Below are 18,413 nucleotides of genomic sequence, written 5' to 3'. Positions count from 1 at the left end.
CAGATTGTTACTGTGTCTGTGTAGAAAGAAGTAGACATAAGAGACTCCATTTTGTTCTTGTTGCCCAGGCTGAAGTGCAATGGCGTGATCTTGGCTCACTGCAACCTCCACCTCCCAGGTTCAAGCAATTCTCCTGGCTCAGCCTTCCCAAGTAGCTGGGATTACAGGCATGCGCCACCACGCCCGGCTAATTTTGTATTTTTAGTAGAGATGGGGTTTCTCCGTGTGGGTCACGCTGGTCTCAAACTCCCGACCTCAGGTGATCCGCCCACCTCGGCCTCCCAAAGTGCTGGGATTACAGGCGTGAGCTACCGCGCCCGGCTAATTTTTTTGTATTGGTTGCAGTGAGCCGAGATCGCGCCATTGCACTCCAGCCTGGGCAACAAGAACAAAATGGAGCCTCTTATGTCTACTTCTTTCTACACAGACACAGTAACAATCTGATCTCTCTTTCTTTTCCCCACAGTTCCACCCAGTAAATTTTCACAAAGTGAGCATGCTTGAGAACCAGAACTTGGATCAAAAAATAAAACATTGCTGGAACCCCTAGAAGCCTCCCTCCCTCGTGACCTTCCAAGGGTAAACACAGCCTTCTTTTTGAGACAAGGTCTCACTCTGTCCCCCAGGCTGGAGTGCAGTGGCACGATCTCAGCTCCCTGCAACCTCCGCGTTTCAGGTTCAAGCGGTCCTCCCACCTCAGCCTCTCGAGTAAGCTGAGACTGCAGGCACCTGCCACCACACCTGGCTAATTCTTCTCTTTTTTGTAGAGACGAGGCCCCACTATGTTGCCCAGGCTGGTCTCAAACTCCTGGGCTCAAGCAATCCGCCCACCTCAGCCTCCCAAAGTGCTGGGATTACAGACGTGAGCCACTGCCCCCGGCCAACACAACCTTATGTCTTTTCTTTTCCTTTCTTATCTTTTCCCTCCCCTCCCTCCCTTCCCCTCCCCTCCCCTCCCCTTCTTCCCCTCCCCTCCCCTCCCCTCCCTCCCTTCCTTCTTTGCTTCCTTCCTTCCCTCTCTTTCCTTCCTTTCTTTTTTCTTTCTTTTTTCCTTTTCTTTTCTTTTCCTTCCTTTGTTTCTTCTTTTCTTTCTTTCTTTTTTCCTTTTCTTTTCTTTTCCTTCCTTCCTTCGTTTCTTCTTCTCTTTCTTTCTTTTCTGACAGGTTCTCACTCTGTCACCCAGGCTGGAGCGCAGTGACACAATCTTCGCTCACTGCAACCTCCACCTCCCGGGCTCAAGCGATCCTCCCACCTCAGCCTCCCTCCCTGGGACTACAGGCATGTGCCACTATGCCTAGCTAATTTTTGTATTTTTGTAGACACAGGGTTTCCTCACGTTGCCCAGACTGATCTCAAACTCTTGGACTCAAGTGATCCACCTGCCTCGGCCTTCCAAAGTGCTGGGATTACAGTTGTGAGCCACCATGCCTGGCCAGCATAGATTTATTTCTAATATGACCAACTAATGGTGCCTGTTTTTGAACTCGAATTGCCATCCACACTGTTGCATGAAGGTGTGGTTCGTTTGCTCTCATTGTGGAGTATTCCATTACATGAATATACCACAATCGACTTACCCATTCTCCTCTTGGTAACATCCAGAGTACTCCCAGTTCTGGCTGTTATGAATAGGCTGCTAGGAACATTCTTGTACATGTCTTTTGGTAACTTATGTATGCATTTTAATTGATTATATGCTGCCTAGAAGTCACACCATGGAGGACACTTGTATCCAGCTTAACTTATACTGCCAGAAACTCCCACTGATGCAGGGCAGGCAAGCCCCAAAATTGGGTCTTACCCCAGGAGGGTTTGTGGCTTCACCCAAGAAAGAAGGTAAGGGTGAGCCAGTGAAGTTAGCAGCTTTTATTGAAGTGGCCATGCACAGCAGCAGCAGAAGGGCTGCTCCCTGTGGGGCAGGGTTACCCCATAGGCAGTGTGCCCAGAGCAGCAGCTCAGAGGCAGCGTGCAGTCAGATTGATTGCCACTTTTAATTACATGCAAATTAAGAGATGGATTATTCAGAAATTTCTAGGAAAAGGATGGTAGCTTCTGGGTCATCGGGTCTTTGACATGGAAAGGGGCATTAACTTCTGGGTGTTGCCATGGCAATGGTAAACTGACGTGGCACATTTGTGGGTGTGTCTTATGGAAAGCTGCTTCCAGCCATCCCTTTTCTAGCTAGTCCTCAATTTGGTGTGTGGCATCTGAGCCCCTCCCCTGGAGTGGAGGCCTGCCTCCTACTTCCTACCAGCAGCGTATGGGAGTTGCAGTTGTTTCAAATCCCTCCTGTCATGGGTATTCCCATCTTTTTAACTTTAGCCATTCCTAGGGGTAAGGAGTGTTGTTTCACTTTGGCTTTAATTTGTATTTCCCCAGTGATTAATAAAGTTGAATATTCTCTTATGTGTATATCTTTTTTTTTTTTTTTTTTTTTGATACAGAGTCTCACTCTGTCCCCCAGGCTGGAGTGCAGTGGCACGATCTCAGCTCACTGCAACGTCTGCCTCCCGGGTTCAAGAAATTCTCCCACCTCCACTTCCCATGTAGCTGGGATTACAAGCGCACGCCACCAAGCCCAGCAAATTTTTGTATTTTTAGTAGAGACGGCATTTCGACATGTTGACCAGGCTGATCTTGGACTCCTGATCCCAGGCTGATCTTGGACTCCTGATCCCAGGTGATCCACCAGCCTCGGCCTCCCAAAGTGCTGGGATTACAGGCATGAGCCACTGCACCTGGCCTGGATATCGCTTTTGTAAAGTGTCTGTTGAGGTCGTTTGCCCATCCTGCTCTTGGCTTGCCTGTCTTCTTGCTGACTTGAAGGAGTTCTTCATATTCTAATTTCCCATCTCAGGTCAGATTTCTCCTCCCACTCTGTGCTCTGGCTTCTCACGCTCTTCATGGGGTCTTTTGTTAAACAGATGTTCTTAATTTTAATGCAGTCCAATTTATCATTGTTTATTTTGTAGTTAGTGCTTTTTGTGTCCTCTCTAGGAAATATTTGACCACTGCATGAAGACATTTTCCTGTTTCTTTCTGGAAACTGTACTGTTTTGCTTTGCCAATCTGTATCTACAGTCAATCTGGAATTGGCTTTTATGTATGGCATGAAGTAGAGATCAAAGTTCACTTTCCATATGAATATCTGCTCAGTCAGCTCGGGCTACTGTAACAAAATATTGAGTGTCTTAAACAACAGAAATTTATTTCTCACAGCTCTGGGGGCTGGAAATCTCACAGCAAAGTGCCGGCAGGTTTGGTGTCTGGTGACACCTCTCTTCCTGGCTTGTAGATGGCTGCCCTCTGTCCTCACATGGGAGGACCATAAAGGCACCAACTCCAGCATGGGTCTCCACCCTCATGGCCTAACCACCGCCCAAAGGCTCCACCTCCTGACACCATCACATTGGGAGTTAGGGGTTCAACATATGAATCCCAGGGACACAGGCATTCAGTCCACAGTGCTCCATCCCATGGGCTCACATCACCCCAGTTTCCCACCCTCCCTGGCCTACACGCTTTGCGGGTTCCATTTCCCCCACTCCGGCATGAGAGGCAGTGGGTGTGGTTAAAAGCAGCACATCTGCTGTCTGTGGGGCCCTGGGGGTCTGAGAATGGTGGGCCCACCTGCTCAGCAAGGCTGTGTGGAATTCAGTGAAAGGATATGCCGAAGCTTGGAGCCCAGCGCCCTCTGTGCATGCTTGGTGAGTTTCCACCCAGATAACTTCATACTGAAACAGGGTCGCTCCAGGGGTGTCCCTGCCTGGAAGGGACTCTGGGTGTCTTGCTGTGAGCACCACGGTGGTTCTCACTTCACACTGAGGGCTGGGCTTCTCCAGACTCTGCAGTGAGAGAACCGGTTGAGATCCTGGAAGACTGATTGGACGGGAAAGAAAGATTTGGCAACTGAACTGAGATCATCCAACCCATGCCCCCAAATTCATCAAACACATACTGGGCACTAGGGAGCCGGAACGTGGCCAAGGGCTGGTCCCTGCCCACAAGGAGGTTGGAGTCCATGAGGGAGAAAGATCCACAGAGAGATGATTTCAGCACAGGGAGGAGGACCGGGGCCAAGGCAAGCCAGGCACCATGGGCCACGAAGAGGGGCCCTTGTTCACCCGAGGGAGGGCATTGGCTTGGGGAGAGAGTTACAGGAAGTCTGGAGAAGGATTCCGGGCTGCCGGGCAGCAGGAGCAGGAATGGGGACAGCACGGAACCTGGGGCAGATTTATCCCACCTAGCCAGCAGAGCCAAGTGGCACAGATTTCAGCTGTGTCCCTGGATAAAAGGGGTGATGGCAGCCAACAATACCAGCTACGGGGACTCTTTGCCACCTTCGCCATTCTGGGAATAAGCTCTCAGCTACCGTGAGAGCAGTCAAAGCACCGATTCACTGGTCCCAGATTGTATCTGTCTCTGGCTATGCAGGGAGGGTCTATTAAGCCCCTTAGGTCTCCATGGATGGGTGGGGCACCGCCTCCCATTGAGTGGCATCTAATGGATAATGGGCATTCCCCCAGTAGGAAGATTTGGAAGCCGATCCCAACACACACACACACACACACACACACACACACACACACACACACACAACACACACACACACACACACACACACACACACACACACACACACACACGCATGCATGCACGCACATCAGCTGCAGTCCCAGGGAGGCAAAGACAGTTATCAAAAGGAGAGGGTTTTCCAGATGAATATTCCAGAAGCATATTCCCACAAGAAAAGAGGAGACTGGGCAGACAAAACAATAGTGTCTACTCCACAGGAAGCCACACAGAGGTGCTGAGGTGTGTGGGGCAGGAGAGCAGCACCCTTGGCTTTCTACTATAGAAACTACTTTCCAGGCTGGGCGCGGTGGCTCACAGGGGTAATCCCAGCACTTTGGGAGGCCAAGGTCAGTGGATCACTTGAGGTCAGGAGTTCAAGACCAGCCTGGCCAACATGGTGAAACCCCACCTCTACTAAAAATACAAAAATTAGCCGCGCATGGTGGTGCACGCCTATAATCCCAGCTACTCGGGGGAATGAGGCAAAAGAATTGCTTGAACCCAGGAGGCAGAGATTGCAGTGAGCCAAGATTGCACCATCGTGCTCCAGGCCCTAAGCGATGGAATAAGACGCCATCTCAAAAAAAAAAAAAAGAAACCACTTTCTGCAGCAGGGACTGACTGGGGAGGCCAATTTGGCCACCAGGCAGGCAGGAGACAGGACAGGTCTGAACTGGCAGGATCCAGTGCGTGGGAGGGAGGCCTTGAGCTGGAGAGGAGGGAGGGAGTTAGCAGGCACAGGGATGGGGCATCTGTTGGATGGGTGAGGGGCTGCAGAGGGCATGCAGGGTGATACGTGTCTGGCTTGGCACTGGGTGGACTGTGGTACCAGAACGTGAGATAGGCTCACATCAGGAGGGGCCATGGCTGGAGATGAGTTGGGTCTGTCCAGCTGGCAGTTGGATCTATAGCTCTGCAGCTTGGGAGAGAAAGATGCCAAGTAAACCCATGAAATCCTTATTAAAAATATTTTTGTTCACCAAAATTCAATATGAAAACAGCTCATGAAACAAAGAGGGAATCAATAACCCTTTACTCATCTTAAATTAACAAAGATGAGTGGCGTGCAATTACTTTCCATTACAGAATCCTTCTGCCCAAGAGATTCGGTGAGATCCTTGTCAAAAGAGTTAGGCTTTTAACATGTGTATAGGAAGCATATTCTTTTGTGTCTGCTCATGGATCCAAATGTTTGATGCCTTAATGATTTTATGACTCAGAATTGTTTATTCCTGCCTCCTGGGTCTCACTGCAGTCCCAGCGACACAGAGCAATGTACATTTTCAAAATGGGAAAGGCTCTTGTTGATCTGTATTTACTCTGCTTGGCAGAGCTGAGTGGCTTCCTTCCCAGCCCCTTCCCCTTAGGACTGGGTGGTCTCAGCTCTGCTCTGGATAACCTGGGGCCAATCACCTGCCATCTACCCACTTGCTGTCCCTACGGCTTCCTTCTTCTCCCCAAGCATCACTGCAAAAAGCCCCTGCTCTGCCTCTATTGTTTTTCTCTATTTTCTCTTCCCAATTCCCAATTCCTTCTTTCTCCAATTATTTCTTATGGCTCTTACAATTCGTTTATACAAGAACAAAAATTCACATGGATGTGAAAAAGAAGTGAATCTGCTTATTCTAGAATTTCAAATAAGGGAAATTCTAGGGTGGCAGGCACCACTCACTCACTCATAAATTCAACAACTGGTGAATGTTTACTGCGTGTCCATGGTAGTCCTGGAGATATCTCAGGGGCCAAAGGAGAGGAAGGATTTTACCTATAGGAACTTAAAATCCAAAGGAGGATCCAGACCATAACTAGCTACATGAATAAATGTGAAATTGCTCATGTGATCAATGTCACAGATGAGGGGACCATGGCACGAGGGGAACATTTAATGGGGGAGAGCTGATATAGTCAGGGAGGTCAAGGCAGGCTTCCTGGAGGAAGTGCCAAATGAACTAAACGATAAGTGTCACGAATTAGACAAAGAAAGAAGGGAAGGACCCACTCTATAGTGAAAACAGCACGGATAAGAGTCTATGTGGGCAAAAAAGATGGCACCCACAAGGGGCCAAAAGAGTCCAGAGAGGCTGGGGTGGGAGGTGAGTCTGAGAGGTGGTCAGGGACCGAGCCATGAAGACCTCTCTAACCTCTTAAACGTTTTTGTTTTTATCCCCAGGGTAGTGGGATACCATTTCATGTTTTAAACAGAGGGGAGACTTTATCAGATTGCCATTCAAAGAGAGAGCCTCAGGTTCAGTGTGGAGAGCGGGCTGAGCGGATCAGAGGGGTTCAGGGGCTGGAAGGCCAGTTGCAGGTGGTGAGCAAAATGCAGTGGCAGCTGGGTGGCCATGGAGATGGAGAGAAAAGGGCAGAGTTGAAAGAGATTAGGAGGCAAAGATGACAGGACTGGGGGTGATTGGATATGGGGGAGGTGAGGCAGAAGGGGTGTCCAGATAATGTCTATGTTTCTGGCCCGAGTGATTGTGGTCATCATCCACAGGCCAAAGCCCCAGGAGGCGCGGGGCTGGGAGAGCAGATTGTGAGTTCGTTCTGGAGATACTGAGTTTGAGTCGCCTCTGAGACGGCCATTCCCTCTGCACACAGACCTTCCGTCTGAAACCTCTTTCTTTCTTCCTGAAATGCATTGGTGTGGAGCCCCTTTAGTGAGAGTCTCTGCAATGACTGCTCTCAGCTTTTGTGTATCCGAAAATGGCTTTATTTTGCCCTCATCCTTCAAGAATCTTTCGGATTCTAGATTGTAGTAATTTCCTTTGTGTATCCAGCTCTGTGTCTTCCATTATTGCTGTTGTGAAGTCAACTGTCAATCTGTTGCTGGTGTGCTGAGGGTAATCTCTCTTGTACTTGCTTCTTTTAAAATCTTCTTGTTGTCTTTGGTGTTCTGCAGTTTCACTCTGATGGATCTAAATATGGATTTCTGTTCATTTATTCTCTCTGAGAATTGTTATGGTTCCTGATCTGAGGACTGGGGCCTGCCTTTGACTATCACATGTCCCCTTCACTGTGTTATCTTCTTCTCAAACTCCGGTTAAGCATGTGTCAGAATTCCTCATTCCACTGCCACCTTTTTTTGCCTCTCTTTTGTGTTTCTCATGTGTTTGTCTCTGAACTGCATTCTACCTCTTGTTCATACTTCTCTTATTGCTGAGTAGTATCCAAGCTATACATTCCATGGGTACTCCTTCACATAATAGATGTTTAGGTGGCTTATATTTTTAGTTATGGTGAATACAACTATTATGAAAAATCTTATACAAGTCTTTTTATGCAGATATATACATTTTCATTTCTTGTGCATAAATAAATACTCAGAACTGAAATTTCTGGGTCATAGGTTAGACGTGTGTTTAACATTTTTTTTTTTTTTTTTTTGAGACTGAGTCTCGCTCTGTTGCCTAGGCTGGAGCTCAGTGGCACGATCTTGGCTCACTGCAAGCTCTGCCTCCCGGGTTCTTGCCATTCTCCTTCCTCAGCCTCTCGAGTAGCTGGAACTACAGGCGTCCGCCACCATGCCTGGCTAATTTTTTGTATTTTTAGTAGAGACAGGGTTTCACCATGTTAGCCAGGATGGTCTCGATCTCCTGACCTGATGATCCTCCCGCTTTGGCCTCCCAGACACTCTCTTGGCCAGGCACAGTGGCTTATGCCTGTAATCCCAGAACTTTGGGAAGCCAAGGCGGGAGGATCATATGAGGTCAGGAGTTCGAGACCAGCCTGGTCAACATGGTGAAAACCTTGTCTCCACCCACTAAAAATACAAAAATTATCCAAGGGTGGTGGCGGGTGCCTGTAGTCCCAGCTACTCCAGAGGCTGAGGCAGGAGAATCACTTGAAACCAGGAGGCAGAGGTTGCAGTGAGCGGAGATTGCACCATTGCACTCTAGCCTGGGTGACACAGCAAGACTCCATCTCAAAAAAATAAATAAATAAAATAAAATAAAAATAAAAAGGACCCTCTCAAACTGTGTGTTTGTTTTCCATCCAGCATCTCTGCCATAAATCGTTTTCAGACATCCAAACCGCATATTCCTTGAAATGGAAGGTATCTCTCTCCCTTTCCATGTCTCTCCTCCTGCCTCATCCCCTGAGAAACTAGAACCAGAAAAGTAAAAGAATAGAGCCTTCCCCCACCTCCGAGTGTCCACGAGCATCAGAGGGAATGGAGAAGAGAATCATTCATCCAGTATGAGGTGGAAGTCTTCATAATCCCCAATAAGCTGGACTTGAGTCTGAAAGTGATGAGAAAACTCTGGGTTCTGCCCCAAAACGTGTTCTGACCTGGGGAGGATGCTGAGTGGGACATACGGAGGGCAGTGGCCACAGATATCACAGGCCCCATTCAAGCTGACTCCCCAGGGGACGGTTCACTAATTGTCAATACTGAGCCCCCCTCACAGCTCAGGCCTCAGCCCCTGCTCCACGCCCCCTCCTCATTTCTCTGGGTCTCTGACTCCTGGCCGCCAGCTGAACTAGCCAGGACAATAGACAAGATTCAGGGTGAAGCAGACAGATTCTGAAGAGACGGTAAGGACAAAGAAGCCATAGGGAGCTGGGCGTTGAAAACAAAAGTTTGCTGGATTTGAAGCAGACCACGTGGGGTTGCTTCTAACCACTGCGTTTGACTTTGCTCACACTATGCCTCGGCTGTTTTAGAGCCATACTCCTGGGGACCACCGGGGACCAGGCCTATGCTTCCTGTAGGACCCCATAGGACCCACCCAAGGTCTGCACCTGGCTGGTCTTGGCGATGCCTGTTCAATGTTAGTGGCACATGACGACATCTCTGATCACATCAGGAGGGGCCGTGGCCTCAGAGTTCAGTGCCACCCATCTTGGAAGAGGAAAAGGGACCCTGAGGCTTGGCTCCCAGCCACAGACTAAGTATCTGCATAGTGCAATTGAGAACGGATGCGGCAATGAGTAATTAAACAAATTAGTCAGTGCAGACGTGTTCACAAAAGCCAGGCAGAATCAATGGGGCGCCGATGCATTAGCGTCCTGTCCCTAATGGCCTCGGCTGCTCCCAGCTAGCGGCTCCTCTGAGAGCAAACCGCACTTCCCTGCACCCAGGGCTGGGCACAGCGCTGAGCAGAGCTGGCGGGGTCACAGCCAGCGACCACAGAAGCCAGGTAGGCTGCTCCAGTGGGCTCCATCAGAGACTTGGCTGCTCCTCTGCCAGTGGACAGAGTGGCAGCTGCCCATCAACCGTTCCTCCCTCTCCTCCCCATTTTCTCACACATTCCTCTCCCTGGAGTCTCCTTCCCTGCTCTCTTCACCTAGCTGATGCCTAGGTATCCTTTAACACTCGCCCAGCATCACCTCCTCCAAGAAGCCTCCTCTGATCCCACAGGCTGGATGGGGCCTTTTTGTGGGCTCCCAGGCCCATCACAGGTCAGTCTCCCCTGGAGGTTGGGCTCTGCTGTTGGATGAAGCCAGGCCCCAGGTGAAAGAAGTCTATCTTCTGCTTGTCTCAAGCACAGGGGCTCTGTCTCAATGAGGGTAGTTGGGATGCAAGCAACAGAAACCCAATCTTGGCTAATTTTAGGGGAAGAGAGGAGTATGCTGGAAGGCTAAGGCATGCTCAGAAAATCACAAGGACTGCTGAATGGCCTCACCTAGAACAGGGACCAAGCAGCTCCAGGGATCCAGCTAGCAGGAAGTACCAGCAGTCTCTGGGGGTGCACTTGGGGGAGAAAAGCACAGCCACCATTTGAATCTTTGTGTCATCAGCCCAAGGCTCAGAGTTCAAATTCTCTGGAGAAAGAGCCTGAGGGTTTGACTTAACCGTAAGCCCCATCTCCTTGGTCAAGGTGGAGCCGGACTCCATGTCTGGTAGACCTTCACATGTATGTATGTATGTATGTATGTATGTATGTATTTTTGTGAGACAGAGTCTCGCTCTGTCACCCAGGCTGGAGTGCAATGGCGCAATCTCAGCTCACTGCAACCTCCGCCTCCCAGGAGGTTCTTCTGCCTCAGCTTTCTAACTAGCTGCAATTACAGGCTCACGCCACCAGGCCTGGCTAATTTTTGTATTTTTAGTAGACAGATGGGGTTTCACCATATTGGCCAGGCTGGCCTCGAACTCCTGACCTTGTGATCTGCCCACCTCAGCCTCCCAAAGTGCTGGGATTACAGGCGTGAGCCACCGTGCCTGGCCAACCCTCACATGTATTAATTCATTTACCCCTCAGGAACAATCTATGCATAGGTGCCACTATTATTACCTCCCACTTAACAGTTGAGGAAACCAAGGCATGGGAGGTTAAGCAGCTTGCTTGAGGTCACACAGCTAGTGGGTGGCAGTCAGGAAACAGGAGCAGCCAAGCCAGCCCCAGACCCATCCTTAAGCCACACCGCCCCTGGGATGGTATGATAAACACATGAGTGTTGAATGAATGAGAGAATAAGCTAGTAAACTGACAGAGGGCTGGCATCTCTTGAAAACGGCTGCTTCCTGGTGCATCACTATTTTCTGAGCCAGATGTGGGTGGGTGTTTGGCCCTGGCTGATGGATGGCTGATATTTCCAGGGGAGAAGAACGGATGGAACGCTTGTCATTGCCAGGGTAATTACTTCTCCCTCACTGGCCTTTTGGCCAAGCTGCAGCCTGAACAGTCGCTGTTCTTTCTCCAGCATTTGCAGCAAGAGCTTAGAAAAAGAGGAGGTGGAGAATCTGTGTTGCTCTGGATGGTCTCAGAGGAAGATGTGGCTTTAGAAAATGGGCCAACAGCTGGGAACAGTGCCTCACGCCTGTAATCCCAGCACTTTGGGAGGCCGAGGCAGGCAGATCGCTTGAGCTCAGTGACAGAGCAGGAGAACACCATCTTGGACAAACACTGCCATTTTAAGTTCCTCTTGATTAAAAACCACCTAAATCCACCCTGAAAACAGCAGCCTAATGGCTAATGTCAGCACGATCAGAAACCACAAATGACACCTCCAACCAGACACATTCCAACCCTGAGATAAACCTATCTCCAACCAGAAAAATGCCAACCTGAGATAACTTCCCTGCCTACCAGAAACCTTCTCACCCCACAATAAAACTCTCCTCCAACCAGAAACATTCTGAACCTGTGATAAGCTCTCCCTCCCTAAACCCGTAAATACCCTTAGTCTATAAGAGAGAGTGCTCCTGACAGAAATCGGCCAGAAGCCCCTCTCAGGTTTATTCTCCAAAATAAATCTGTCTTTAACTGTTGAGCCACTTTTCATGTTTATTTCTTCCTTCTTCAAGTCTTACATTTGGTGCTGAAACCCAGAACATTCCAAGGAAAGGCTCCAACATTCCAAGCCACTGTCCTTACATGCAAGGTACGTAGGAAAAGTAAAATATACTTTTGGTAGAAAGATTGCAGGGAGGCATGAGAATGTGGATTTTTGCCAAGTTTTAAAGGTTGAAGGATTTTTTTTCAGTTGGATAAAATAAAAATGAAGGTTTGGGCTAGTTGTGAAAGGCTGATTTTAGAGGCAGTTCTGTGTGTAAACATATTGGCTAAAAGGGGTATCCTCCAGTTTTTCAGTAAATTAAATTTTATTAAAATAAAAGCACAGCGGGTTTCTCTTAGAGCACTAACCTGCTCTTTAACAAAAATTGTAAAGGATTGTAAAAAGTCTATAAAAATCTTACCTTGTGGTCAAACATTAAAATTGAGTAAATATGTCTATAAGGATTTACTAATTCGGTTTAACATTCATAGTACACTAATGTAAAGGTGAAATTTGGCTTATTTGGTATAAAAATTTTACAGAAAACATTGTCAAATACGAAATGGTGTTTGGCTTTCTTTGGGCTATATTTGTGTAGGTATGTTTTTGATATGTGTTCCAAGGTTGTGGGAGACTCCTACAATCCTGATATGTTTTACTGTACATTATCAGTAATAATTATAATTGTTATGTTAAAATTGTTGTGTGCCACGTAGGTAACAGATTTCCTTGGCAATTGTGTCTTTAACTGCAGCCACCCTAAAACTTTTTGTCATCCATGAACAATTGTTGTCTTGTTTTGGTCATCTGTAGAAGCTGGTTCTATGATCAGCTATAAAGTTCTGACAGGTGCTCTTGAACGCAGGTTTCTGATAACTTTGGAGATTGTCACATCAGAATAGAGGAAGGACATTCAGGACTCTTGAAGAGCTGGAATGTTCGTTGATATCAGGCAGGACGGGAACTGACTGCGTGAACTGAACTAATAGACTGGAGTGATCTTTTTGATGTTTTGCTCGGAATATTGCTGGTCCTTTGTTTGCTTTTCAGAGTCAAAGAGGCTTTTCTTTTGAGCTACTGACAGCTTTTGACAGTTTGGTGTGCTCCCACGAACAAAATTTGAGGCATGCTTATTTCTCTCTGCCTTGTTTTCTCCAGAGTCTGGAAACTACCTGTGAGTATCCTTAAAATTATGGCAGTACGGTTATTAGCATAGGTGCAATAAAAATGTTTTCTTTCTTTCTTTTTTTTTTTGAGATGGAATCTTGCTCTGTCCTCCAGGCTGGAGAGCAGTGGTGCAATCTCGGCTCACTGCAACCCCCACCTCCCAGGTTCAAGCAGTTCTCTCTGCCTCAGCCTCCTGAGTAGCTGGGATTATAGGCATGCACCACCACGCCCAGCTAACTTTTGTGTTTTTTAGTAGAGACAGGGTTTCGCCACATTGGCTAGGCTGGTCTTGAACTCCTGACATCAGGTGGTCTGCTCGCCTCGGGCTCCCAAAGTGCTGGGATTACAGGTGTGAGCCATGGCACCCGACCAAAAGTCTGTTTTCTTTTATGGCAGGACACAATTGGTAGAACTGGTTGTTTTACCAAGGCTTTGACTGGAATGGTGTGCTCTCCTTTAAGGAATCAAACTTGACTTGTGAAGCCAGTGGAGCCCTTAGATGGCGGGCCTCATATTTTGTGCGCGGTCCCTGTGGGCCTCATATTTTGTGCACGTGGTCCCTGTGGGCCTCATATTTTGTGCACACGGTCCCTGTGGGCCTCATATTTTGTGCGCGGTCCCTGTGGGCCTCATATTTTGTGCACGCATCCCTGTGGGCCTCATATTTTGTGCACGCGTCCCTGTGGGCCTCATATTTTGTGCGCGCAGTCCCTGTGCAGGTTTCTGACCTGAGGTAAGTAAAGAAATGTCACTTTCTCACAGGCCAGGAACCCCAGGTTATCTTGGAGCCTCAAGAGGGGAAGAGTTCACCCAACTCATAGGTATTTGATGGTGCAGTTCCATGGCTGGGATTGGCTTTTAAAAGGTCTTATCTCAGATTCCTTCCATGAAACAGTTTTTTTGAAGCCAATTTAAAAGGCCTATGTAAAAATAATTATTCTTGCTGCACTTTATACAAATAATCTGGCCACAGCCAGGTGCGGTGGTTCACATCTGTAATCCCAGCACTTTGGGAGGCTGACATGGGTGGATCACCTGAGGTCAGGAGTTGGAGATCAGCCTGGCCAACATGGTGAGACCTCATCTCCACTAAAAATACAAAAATTAGCTGGGCATGGTGGCACATGCCTGTAATCCCAGCTACTCAGGAAGTAAGGCTGGAGAATCGCTTGAACTCAGGAGGTGGAGGTTGCAGTGAGCTGAGATTGCACCATTGCACTCCAGCCTGGGCGACAAGAGTGAAACTTTACCTAAAAAAAAATCTGACAAAGCAAACTAGTCATACCATGATTTGTCTTTTTTTTTTTTTTTTTTTTTGAGACTGAGTCTCGCTCTGTCACCCAGGCTGGAGTGCAGTGGCATGATCTCAGCTCACTGCAAGCTCCACCATCCAAGTTCACGCCACTCTCCTGCCTCAGCCTCCCGAGTAGCTGGGACTACAGGCTCCTGCCACCACACCTAGCTGATTTTTGTATTTTTAGCAGAGACAGGGTTTCACTGTGTTAGCTAGGATGGTCTTGATCTCCTGACCTTGTGATCTGCCTACCTCAGCCTCCCAAAATGCTGGGATTACAGGCGTGAGCCACCGCACCTGGCCCCATGATTTGTCTTTTAATAAAAATGGGAAACTGGAGAGAGAGAATTGTGTTTCAAAAACTATAGCACATCTGTTGTTAAATTCTAATCTTGTCTGAGGTTTTTCAATTTTTATTATTTTCTACAGTTTGGATTAAATTCTAATTTTTCTGGCTACAAGTCTCAAAAATAATGTCTTCAATTTTTCCTTTTTCTTTTCCTTTTTTCCCTTTTTGTTTTCTAGCTGGAGATCACTAAAACCTAAGCTGTGCTTTCTTGAAGCCCTGTGAGCTGAAGATTAGATGTTTCAGCAGGTGCTGCCTCTGGGCCTCTGAGGCAGAGAGTGCTACCCAGAACAAATTGACTTCTTCCACTCCAGCACCACGTTCAGTGTCCCATAACAACGACAACCCTCTCTCAGCAGGAAGTAGCCAGAAAGAGCACATCGCCCCTCATCCTTTTATAACTATAGGGTCTGGATTGACAAAGCAGGAGCATCGCCATTTTGGATAAACACCACCATTTTAAGTTCCCCTTGATTAAAAACCACCTAAATCCAGCCCCCAAAAAATCAGCCTAACGGCTAATGTCAGCATGACCATAAACCACAAATGACATCTCCAATCAGAAACATTCCAACCCTGAGATAAAGCCCCCTCCGACCAGAAACATTCCTACCCCGAAATCAAACTCTCCTCTGACCAGAAACATTCCGAACCTGCGATAAGCTCTCCCTCCCTAAACCCTTAAAGACCCTTAGTCCATAAGACAGAATGCTACTGACAGAAATCGGCCAGAAGCCCCTCTCAGGTTTATTCTCCAAAATAAACCTGTCTTGGACTGTTGAGCCACTTTTCGTGTTTCTTTCTTCTTTCTTCAACTCTTACACTCAGGAGTTCAAGACCAGCCTGGCCAACATGCAAAACCCCATCTCTACAAAAAATACAAAAAATTAGCCAGGCATAGGGGTGCACACCTGTATCCTCAGCTGCTTGGAAAGTTGAGGCTGGAGGATTGCTTGAGCCAGGGAAGCTGAGGCTGCAGTGAGCCAAGAGCGCACCACTGCACTCCAGGTTGGGCAACAGCACGAGACCCTGTCTAAAAAATAAATGGGCCAAAGATGGTGAGACCCAGCTTGGCGGCAGGGTCTCCCAGCTCCCGCGAGCTCAGCTTAGGGCTTCTCCCAGGATCAGAACACAGAGGTCACTGTAAACATGGAAGAAGAATGACTTTGGAGGAGATGTTAGTTAGTCCACTTCTGGAGGACCAGAAGTGGAGGACTGCCCTATCCTGGACCACAATGTTCTCTGATGATTGTCCTGCTGAAGATGCACCCCGTGGGTGGGGCTCCCCTGAAGTCTGTGCATAGCCCCAAAAAGGATGTACGCGGTACATATAGGGGAGAGGCAGGGCCTGAGACACAGAATGGGCCCTGGGGAAGGAGGAGGGTTTCCTCCTCCTTTGGGGGGTGTAATTGTTGAGTTCTACACCTACGACAACAGAGCAGATGTGCTTAGGAGCGTGCTTGTGGGGAGGGAAACCTGGACCCTGCCCCATTGGAGGCTTCCGTGGTCAGACAGGCAGACAGGCCCAGCAGGACCCAGGGCCTCTGAGAGGGGCCCCGTCCACCAGCAGCAGTGCTGAAAGTCTGAGTGTCCTTCCTCCCAGAGCCTGGGCCTTAGAGAAGGTATGGCAAAGGCTCTGCTGGGCCCTGGGAAACCCTAAGATGGGACAAGCAGGATAGCAGGTAACAGACACTTAGTTCCTGCATGGGAGTGAAAATTAGAATTTGTTGGTCTTTAGTATTGCAAATGTGACTTCAACTTAAAGGTTGAAAGGACCAGGAGCACTGGGGGCCACTTAACTCAGTGACACCCTCCCCTGGGCCCACGTGCAGCCTCCTCCCTCCTAGCCTGCAGGTGTGCCCATCCCGCAGGTATGCCCACCCACAGGTGTGCCCATCCACAGGTGTGCTCTCTCCAGGCTTTGCTCAATGCTCTCCAGCCCTTCTGCTGCCCAGTTCTGCCTAGGGCAGGGCAGGAGGCCATCTGTCCCAGGCCAGTTTGAGCAGCCCCTGTGCCCAGGAGTCTCCATGTCCCCCCAGGACTGGTTGGGCAGAAGGAACATGACGAAACGAAGAGCCAGGAGAGCCAGGCAGGGAGAGTCAGAGATGGCCCGCAGAGCCGGCAGCTGCAGACCCAGCCTCCCAGCCAGGGACTCACGTTACCCTTCACAGAGCTGTGACTACCTGTGACTTCCCTCGATCCGCACACCAGCCCTCAGAGGCAGGGATGTTGTCCCCACTTGAAGGAGCGATTGTGAGGCTCAGAGGCTGAGTCAGCACCATGCGGGGCTGGGTTATGTGAGTATAGACCTAGGGCCTGGGGAGACGCCGTGGCAGGGGCAGGCCGAGCTGCCTTGGAGTAAGGCCTTGTCTGAGTGTGGGGAGCTCACTGGGGTGAGCTGAGCTGGCTCCCCTGGACCCCGGAGCACCTTCTCAGACAGCCAAAAGGCCAGTGTTGGTGCTTGAGAGAGGGAGATGCTGCTGAGGAGCGTGGCCTCAAAAGGGACGCGCTCCCGGGGACCCCAGCCACGCAGTCTCCTTCCCATCAGGGGTCAGGGGGCCCCAGCCCTGTCTTCACTCTGAGGCCCTGGCATCAGTCACTCCTGTCCGGGCTGCGGCCCTCCCTCTGGCCTCCCGGCTCTGGCTTGGCATCTGGCCACAGCGACCCTGCCTCCTCACTGCCTGGCCCCGTCGCCCTGTGCGGTCACTGCCTGTTTCTTGTCTGCTCCCTCCGCCGGATGGCTGTGCAGGCCAGGGCTGCTGGCTGTGCATCCCCAGAGCCCGGCCCCCCATGGGGACCACACACAGAGGGTTTTGCTGGGTGGGACAACGGCTGGTCCTGGACTCTTCACACCCCACCCGGCAGCCAGGACACAGCCTGGGTGGGCAGACTGACCTCCTGGGCACAGTGTCCTCAATGTCCACTCCCAGGCACTGCCAGGCAGTGCCGGCTGCTGGTCACCACAGAAACAGCCACAGTCTGGACCCAGGGCTCCTGCTGGTCTGTGCCGATCCCTAATGCCACTGCGCCCCGAGATGAAACCCAGCCCTTTCCAAGGAGCCATGGAAGGAAGGCAAGAAGGCTGCCTGGGAGACCCCAGCTTGCTGCCGGGCCATGGGCCTGCAGTTGGTGGGGGCTCGTGGCCCATCCCACCCCTCTCTGGCCACCTTTGCTCCCCGCGCCCTCTGTCTTCCCACGGGTCTGAAGCTCCTCACTGCTCAGGCCTCATATGAGGACAGGGGTCTGCAGTGCCGCAGGGTCTTGCCGGAGGAAATACAGGGTGAGAAGCCACACATCTGACTAACTGCTCACCTAATAAGGACTTTTGACCACAGCACATAACAGCTCTGTGGTGCCAGGCCCACTTCGGCCACCCCACAGTGGCAGGTCCCTGGGCGGGCAGCTCTGCCTTGCCCTGCTGGTGGCAAGATGGCTGCAGTGGCACCAGGCACCATTTCTAGCATGACTGTGTTCAACACTGGAAGTGAGGGTAGGAACAAAAGGGATTTCCTCATATGAGTCTCTGTCTTGTCCAAGCAGGAAAATTCTTTTCCAGAGCCCCCTTAGCAGGTTTTCCTAACACAGCATTGGCCAGGCCAGGTCACTACTTACCTGTGGCAGCCAGTCCTACACAGGACCACCACGACAGCCTTCAGCCAGTCACGACGCGTCCTTGAGGCCCAAGGACACTGCTGCTGGGCAGTCAGGGAGAAAGGCAGGAGGCTGTTGGGGACCAACTCACAGGTCTGCCACATGGGTCCACCCGAGGCTCACCACAACCTCTTCTCCCTTGCTTCCCACCCTTGG

At 49.8% G+C, this 18,413-nt stretch overlaps 1 pseudogene; it reads right to left on the bottom strand.

The window, feature by feature from the left end:
• Positions 1 to 3,571: 3,571 nt before the first annotated feature.
• The window catches only part of LOC116480541 (putative uncharacterized protein C2orf48), a 72,619-nt pseudogene continuing 57,777 nt past the window's right edge, over positions 3,572 to 18,413 (bottom strand).

This window comes from Hylobates moloch, unplaced genomic scaffold, assembly GCF_009828535.3.
Source record: "Hylobates moloch isolate HMO894 unplaced genomic scaffold, HMol_V3 SCAFFOLD_13, whole genome shotgun sequence".
Taxonomy (NCBI): domain Eukaryota; kingdom Metazoa; phylum Chordata; class Mammalia; order Primates; family Hylobatidae; genus Hylobates; species Hylobates moloch.
The sequence above is the reverse complement of the archived record's forward strand: the minus strand, read 5'-3'. Positions and strand labels throughout refer to the sequence as shown.